We start from the raw sequence: 8,761 nt of genomic DNA, 5'->3' as shown, positions 1-8,761 counted from the left end.
ATACGTGCGCCACACATGTTATGCACAAGGGAAGAAAGGCCGGCCGGCCGGCAGCCCGAACTAGAAGTTGTTTACAGGATTGACAGCGCATATGCATGCAATTCAAAGGAGCCGCCGCGCGCACAGACGATCGGCAATAGGATTTAACACGCAGTGCAATGGGACTAAAATAACTAAAGCACACGTGACTCATTTCAGCGCTTCTTATAGGCTACATTCTTGAACCCATTTTATAAACAGTAATTGCCCTTTCATCCAAAGTTGGGGTGTCTAAACTATGTCTACAGCATCACAGAAAGTGTTGCAGTTGGAATATGAACCGTCTTGTATTTGTAAACTGCAGTCATTTGCCGATCGTCGTGTATGTTCTTTGATAGTGCCATTTTTGTGCAATGTTGTAAAGACAAAGTAGTTTAATGTCACTTACCTCCTTTCCATGGTTGAATTCAAAGTCTTATCAATTCATCAGTCAAAATATAGTGTGTTTGGTGTGGCTTGCTCCTTGAAACACATTTATCTATATGTGTGCACTCCAAGTCCATGCCATGGACAATGTATTTAAGAAATTTATTACCATGTGGTTATTTCTTATTATTTCAGCAAGTAACAAAGTTCACATTTGAACTCTTCTTTTCTTCAGAAATGAATGCATGCACCAGATGGCAACTTTTTTTTTCTCTCTCTCATTTAATGTTTGAAGAGGTTAATGTGGAATATCACTTGGTATTATTCATGCAAGGATATTTGTTTTTTATATCAAATGTTTCACAAAAAAACAACACTGTGTTGATTTTAAAAAGCAATCCTGCATTTTATTAGGACTGTCTTGATACAGTGTATAAAGTTTTGAAAGTCCAAATATAGTTCTTTATAAAAATCTTGATGGTTAACATTATTTTTCTTTCACTTGGGAGAAAGTGTTTATTACCCAACATTTGTGCATATGGATTTTTGGAGAAGAAGAAGTGACTTAAAAAGTCACAGGAAGTATACTCCATTGTACATTTCATTGACAACAGAGAGGAAAGGAAAAAGGGTGTCATGTACACTGTATATCCTGCATGGCCATATATATAAGCTATGTTGGTACATTTTGTAGTGTGCACAATTATGCACACTTTGCTAATCTGTGTCTTCAGCTTGTCTGTCCACATAAAGAGGAATATATGTAATGAAACTTGTCACCACATAATTACCGGTAGTCAGTTTCTCTTGAATTGGATTGGGGGGGGGGGGGGGGGGATGCACAACCAAAAATGCACCAAAGCTAGGTGTTGGCAAAGTCAGTTCATTTGAAGAGAGTACTGGTAATTGTTTCACTAGTATTAATCTGTTGCGTGGAAGATGAACTGCAGCATGTCATATTTTCTGGATTTGAGCCAAGTATGCAGACCCTATGTGTGTAGGCATGTCATGAGTTACACATACATTTATACCCTTGACTGATCAAGTCCACACTGGAACAATAATGATTATTTGCTGTCTTTTACTTGGTGGCACTTAGTTACCTTTCATGAAATTTGTCTTTTCTGTAACGACAAGGGCAAGATTACAGATAACACTGAATAGCAAAGATAAAGTGCAAGGAATTTTTATGGCCATGCTGGGGTGTGTTTGTCATTGTTTATTAGGTTGATGCGCCCTTTAGGGACCCCATTATAAAAACCTAGATTTGTCAAAACTTTATTCAAAAAAGATAGGGTGCCTGGTTACATCTGGTATCAATCATGTCACCTATAAGCTGGTTATTGCTAAAGATATTTCAGGCACTTGGCCAAAAGGCATTCAGGCAAGTGCCCAGTTATATGACATGCCTCACCGTGAGCTTTAGTGGGCCTTGCCATGCGGATAAGTGAGTCCTCTGTATCCTGCAATTTTGGGTCTGAATAATACTTTGTTCTTGCTGCATATGGCTCTTAAATGCTTTACCCAGCTTGTTTAACACTAAAGAACAGATTTCTGAAATTTGGGCTTCCAAAATGGGGAACATTAATGATCTTTGTCTTCTGTTTAAGATTTTTAATGCTTGAATAACACATTTCAGAAATATGCTTATCCTTATGATCCCCTGAATTTTAAGAGAGTTATATTTTCTGGTCTTAAACTGGACAGGCTGGATGCATACACCCCTTGTCTGCCAAAATGTGTCATGTTAAAAATCTATTTTGTTCCACGTCCCATCCCAGCCAAGGTAGCAACCCTCTAGGCAAGTACTGTGCTGTGGGTGTCATTCGGAAGCAAATTCAACATGACTTCCTGTGAGGCAAAAACAGCACAACATTAGAGTGCATGGTCACATTGTACGAAAGTCCTTGATGCATCACACCCTATATGTCAAGATTCATTCTCACTATTAATACTGAAACCTTGCATACTTTGAGCTGCACTCATCACGAGACAACCAGCACCAAGTGGACGTGTATTGATAATCAGCAAGGCTGCCAGAGATGGCACAGCTTTTTCATAGCTGGGAGTGTTTAATATTGGCCTTTTTGAGGAAGGAAAGCAGATGTTTGTATGCTTGTGGCTGTACCAGCAAACTTTGTGTGCATGTCCCTTATAATGCCCACCTAGCTGGCAAGGCCTTAGTGCTTCTGGTATAACAGACTTGGGACACTGGTCTTTGTGTAGGCAATGAACTGCTAGCATCCGGTACCCGTGACATAAATGCATTGATGCTGGTATTGTAGCATTCTAAAAATCATTTACTTTCCCTCTCTCCTATGCCATGTCACATATTGCACTATTCACCATCAGTGTCAAGATAATGTATCAACTAATACGTCTTTCTTTTGTGCACAAGTTTGTCAACATTTTTGAGCTGAGTAAATACGATATTTCCTTCTATTACAATGAAGGTATCCAGAGAGTAGCAGGATGGATAAGTACTGAAGAGTATGAACTGAATGCCATTCAGTCACTGAAAGCAACAAGTGTGTACATATTTTTAATATTTTTGATCTGTTACTTGGCATGAATGCTAATTTTGATACTGTGCAAACATTGCTGGTCAAACATGACATTTATGCCGAGGTATATGATAAATAACAAACGAGAACAGTAAATATCTGAGCAATCTCTTCAGATATTCATTTAGTTTACTCTGCCTTTGTGTTTGTTGGTGCATTATTATTATTTTTGTTATCATTGTTATCATTATTATTATTATTATTATTATTATAATCATTATTATTATCATTATTATCTCATTGATGTCATTGATATTAAAGTTTAATTTCTGTCCATTTGGGGGATTTATTCATTGTCATATGGAGGATTTTTTTTTTTTTTTTTTGGGGGGGGGGGTCAAAAGAGTGTGACAGACACATGCAGTATGTGGCAGAAGCTTTGATATAAATGTCATCCACAAAATATAATGCTGATATAGACTATGCATGCCTGAAGGACATACCAAGGTTATCAATTCTAGCAAATACCTTGGTAGCCTCAGGCATGATATTCTGTAGATTTAAATCTGATTTCAGTTTTGTTTTTCTCAAGTCTTTACACATTTTGCTTTTTCCATGTATCAAAATCACCTAAACATTTTGATTTCCGATTTTTTTTCAACAAACTCCAATATCATCCCTGTAGCCGGTGTGAATTCTTGGGTAAATTGACCAGAACATGCAATGACAACATACAGTGATCCAAACATCGCTGTCATTTTTTATGTCTAATTAAAACAGGATTCACATAGGGTTATGTTCCCACCAGTAAATGGAAAGCTGATGAATTCAATGTGATAATAAGTGACCCCTTTCATATCTTGTTGATTACTTTTTGTCTTTTGTTTTGGGTCAGGTGTGTGATTTTTTTTTTCCAGAAGATGTTCTCATGTAAACCATTACTACTTGCGTGGACATCTTTAATATATTGTATACCCACATTAATGTGGTTGTTTAATGTGCTACAACCATGCTCCATGCATTAACCCTCTTCATATCAAGGAGTTTACTTGGCAAGAGACATATTGGTGATATTGACTGTATAATCATAATACAGATCAAACTGACTGCTCATGCTGTATGGTTTGCTCATCTGGTTAGCAGTTTTTTCCCTCTTGTAATGTATGATAAATTCTCATGATTTTTTTGTTTGTTTGTGGTTTTGTTTTTGTTTTTTTTTTTGTTTTTTTGGTTTTGTTTTTTGCCAGAAAATGCCCACAATTTTTTGCCAATGACATCCAGGACTGGCATCTTGACTGGTATAGTTTTGTGTCTATGTCAAGGTAGGATCACCATGCCCGACCTCCATGGTAATCTATACCTCTGTAAATTTACAGCTCTGTGGTATATGTACATTTGATCTCAGATCAGGGTCATCATCAGGGCTTGTAGTAATGATTTTCATTCTTTAATGTGAACGTGTGCAAGACAATCACATGACAGAAAATATGAAAAAAAAAAATTATGGAGGGGTGTTATTGTTGGGTGTTTTTTTCTTTCCATCACTGGGCCCTGGAATCCACAGGCATATATCACTGTCAGTGTTGCATCTAGATTCATTGTACGTATACCATGGTGTTGCAGCTTTATTGTTGGTGCAGTAGTCCAAAGATATAATTGCTTCCAGTCCACATGGCAGTCACAAACAGCATGTATGCGCAAGTTTCGAGTTCAATGAGAATTGTAAGGTTGTTCACATACATTAGATTATATCCGGTACATGAATTCTCTGTTTTGTGCCAGAGGAGAAAAAGAGTCTGAGAATATATATGACAATATTTTCTGCCAGGTTAGGCAGGGTGTGTACAAAGATGACAGTGTGATTATCAAGAAGAGCTATGGTGTAAATTGTACAGAATCAATTTTACCTTGATTGAGGCATTTGATGACGATTTCAATAAATGTTAGCAATCGGCATGGAATATTCCCGTGTGTAACTTTACAGTAATTGTCTATTTTGTTTTATTGTCGAGTAGATGTAAGACTGGTCTGTTAGCTGGCAAGGTTCGCAATTTACTTGGAGATGGGGCAGGGGTGAGTTAATTGACATGAAATGTGCAAGTTCTTAAATAGCAATGTTAACATACATTTTCATCAAATGACGGTATTGGTTCTGACCAATTAATTATGTGCATTAATTGTGACAATGATTTTTGTGAACTCACATCTACCCTATTGGTTTATGCACAAAAATGTACATTCATGTCATTGATGGGTAATTTAGCAACTAAGATTCTTATTTTTAAAATTATCAATGGTAGGCTTTTGAAACAACAGTTGATTCCCAGGATACAAGTTCTTGTTTATTTCATTTTTTTTTAAAGAAGAGATTTATGGTGAATCAGTTGGAAACTTTAATGACCACAACAACATCACCACATCTTATTTGAATATTGTTACTAAAAATCACTTTATCATGAAAACATTTAAAAGTCCATAGCTCTTTTTTCAAAGCATATTTGTGATTGTAATGAAATTCCTATTCTTTGGTATTACTCTGTTTATTAAAGGGATCATATAGTTTTGGTTGAGACCTAACAAGGGGTTTCAAACATTTTTTGATGAGATGATGAGAAACTGCTTTTAGAATCTGAAAGAGCATGTAATTCCAAGAGGAATTCAACGTTTATTTGATGAAAATTGGTTTTGAAATGACTGAAATATCCAAAACAGAGCAATCCTAATAAAAAGTGGGACCCACCTTTTATTGCCATCGCTTTGTTTTACTTTATTATTGGATGTCTCAGCCATTCCAAAACAGATTTTCATTGAATAAACTATGAATTCCTCTTTGAATGGTATGCTCTGTACTATTTCATAAGTGGTTTCTTGGTATCTTACAAAAAGTTAAAAGCCCAATCCTCACCTCAACCAATACTATACCAGTTTTAATTTATTGCGGAGTTACACTTTGGTATGAAGGGCTAATGATAAAAGATAGTAGCATTGTTCCATCAGATCATCTATTTTTCCTTTTAACATGTATTCCATGCATTTATGGTTCAAGCTTTTGCATCAAAGGGAGAAATTAAAATGATTTGTGCAACAGTCCATTGCAGTAAACAACATATGTAATCCAGTACTAAAATAGTCATATGGTAGCTTTACAGGACAAATCCTAGGGAAGACATTACACCATTGTACTAATATAAGATTGCAATTGTAGACCTAGATTAGATTTTTTTATTTGAGAGATAAGTGGGAAAACCCCAAAGCATTTAAAGATAGTAAAATGATATTGTGAAAAATTTCTCCATGTTCCAGACAATGTTCAGCGATATAGATAAATCGTAGTGTACAATGATTAGCCATCATCAGGAAAAATTTTTTTAACTTGATGAGTTAATAGGATATGTTTTTATGTTTGTATTTCGGCACATGTGTACATAATATGTATATGTATGTATATATATATATATATATATATATATATATATATATATATATATATTCTTTACCTTGATTTGTATTATGTACACACATATGGTAAAAGTTTGAATCGTCAGCTTTGTTTTGATTCTTAAAGAGACATCAATAAGATAAGAGTAGAAATATATTGTGTACACACACACACACTCACAAAGTCACAAAGTCACACACAGAGGGATGAATACGTAATCATGTTCATGTTCTTTGTTTTAATGAAGTAGTAAAATACATTTTTAGAAACAATGAACATTCACCTGAAAAAGTATAAATTGGTGACTGATACTACATAGATGCAAGCTGCATGTACACGTAGGCGTAATACTGTCATCAGTTTTATGAGGCTAACAGTGCTGATACTTACATCGACTAATTATGTGCCTTGGATAGTTATTCCTTTTACCTCAGTCATAGAAAATTAACTCGATGGAATTTAAAATCACCATGTAAACAAAAATTTCAAATAGCCTTTCCTAAACAGCAAAGCTGCTGTAACCTGTAAGAAATGAAACCAATAGGGAAACAAATATGTGAGAAGATGTCCATACAGTTACCAATATGAAATGAACATGGCCATTACATCCTTCACGTGAATTAGTTTACACATTTCAGTTTAGCTCTAGCTAACAGCGTACCAGTCAATGAGTACAGAAAGGAAGAATTTTATATCTTGGCACCAGATATGACTGAGATAAAGCTGATGTACGGGTGGATGACTGTAATCTGTGTCTACATTTCTTACTAAATTATTATGTAAACACTGAAATATCATGTAAAGGAATACAATGTACTATGTCACATGTATTTCATCTATTCTCAACAATTATAAAAATAGTACGTACTCACTTTCTTTGGTTAAACATAGCATACATAAATCCTATAAAACTATTGCACCTCGATATACATACATGCTGGAATAATCCAACGCATTTGTTAAAAAAGGCTACAAAAGCATTAATCAAAAGTCTAGACTCAAGAAGACAGGCCAGGAGCAAGTGACAATTATCCTGTATAGTTTCTATTATGAAGGTATGGCCACATGAAAATGGAGAACACTTTATAAACAACCAGTTTAGTCCTGGTTTTAGGCTGCTGATGACAATGTTGAATTGAATGTCTGGTACATCATTATTGTACTTTTAATTCAGCAATAATTTTTCAGTACCACAGAAAAAAAGTAAAATGATCGACATCTGATTTGCTAATGAAGGTTCTTTGAGGATGGTTGCCCTCAGTCTAAAAGTGGGTTTGTTTTGGTTTTTTTTTTTTTCAAACAGGTATTGTGCACACTGCTACTGAAAATGGAAACTCACAGGGTCATAATACAGTATTACATTCATCCACATAAATTGAGGAATATTGAAGTGAGACATTGACACTCTTCCCCTCAGGCAATGAGATGCCCAAAATTTGAATTTGAATTTGATAAGCAGAAACATCTTTTGATTTAATATTTATTCAAAATTTAACTCACATTGTTTTGATGCGGGTCAATGTCTTGGATTTGAATTCTATGGAAACTTGGAAGGCATGCAATAGAGACATACCACCTCAAAACACGGTGCTCTCATCTCATAACTCTTTTAGTACAAATAACCCAATTAGTATTAGGGCAGCATGAATCAATGTTTAGCTCAATTCTTGTGGGTTTTAGCACGAAGTTATCAAATCCTTTCTTGAGTTTAATTGCAGTTTCTTGGGATTCCTGGGAGCATCAACCTTTCCACTTCAAGATTTTGTTTGCAATAAGATTATCTATATGAAACACTTTTCAGCATTTCTATAGCAGCTTCTATTTGGGACTTTAATTAGCTTGTTGTTGTTATGGAAACTCCCATTTGTCATCTTCCCTGCCCTATCACCATCTCCGTGATGATGATATTCTGAGGTCAGATGTATGACCAGAGTTATTACTTGTCTGATGATATGGTGACAAATAACTTACTGAGCAAAAGGTGAGCTTTTTAATCATGTCCACTGTATTACCATAGTCATTGTTATAAACTACTGGGGATACAAAGTGGTCAACTACAGCGCAGTTCTGAAAAGGAGCTGAATCTGTGTGTGAAGGTACGTTAAATGATAAAATGAAACAAGGAGTCATCATTACACCGAAATCTTCTACTGTGAAATTATGAATCTGAATCGTCTGTACCAGTCTGTGCATTCAGTATCTACAAGGGTGAAAGATTATCTTGAAGTCATACTTTGGTGTTTTTTTTTAAATTGTGACTGTTGGAATAAATTTGTAGATAGACTTGTTTTGAAAGTTCTGCTCAGGGTTATCAAGTAAACTTCATGTGGATGGTGATGGTAATAAGTAATAATGCTTGCTACTCCAAATACTGAAAAGAACAGAATGATTTTGTAAAGTGTATATATTTCAA

Source organism: Diadema antillarum, unplaced genomic scaffold, assembly GCF_040938485.1.
Source record: "Diadema antillarum isolate AM-2024a unplaced genomic scaffold, OU_Dant_1.0 seq00000343_RagTag, whole genome shotgun sequence".
Classification (NCBI taxonomy): domain Eukaryota; kingdom Metazoa; phylum Echinodermata; class Echinoidea; order Diadematoida; family Diadematidae; genus Diadema; species Diadema antillarum.
Note: the sequence above shows the minus strand (reverse complement) of the source record.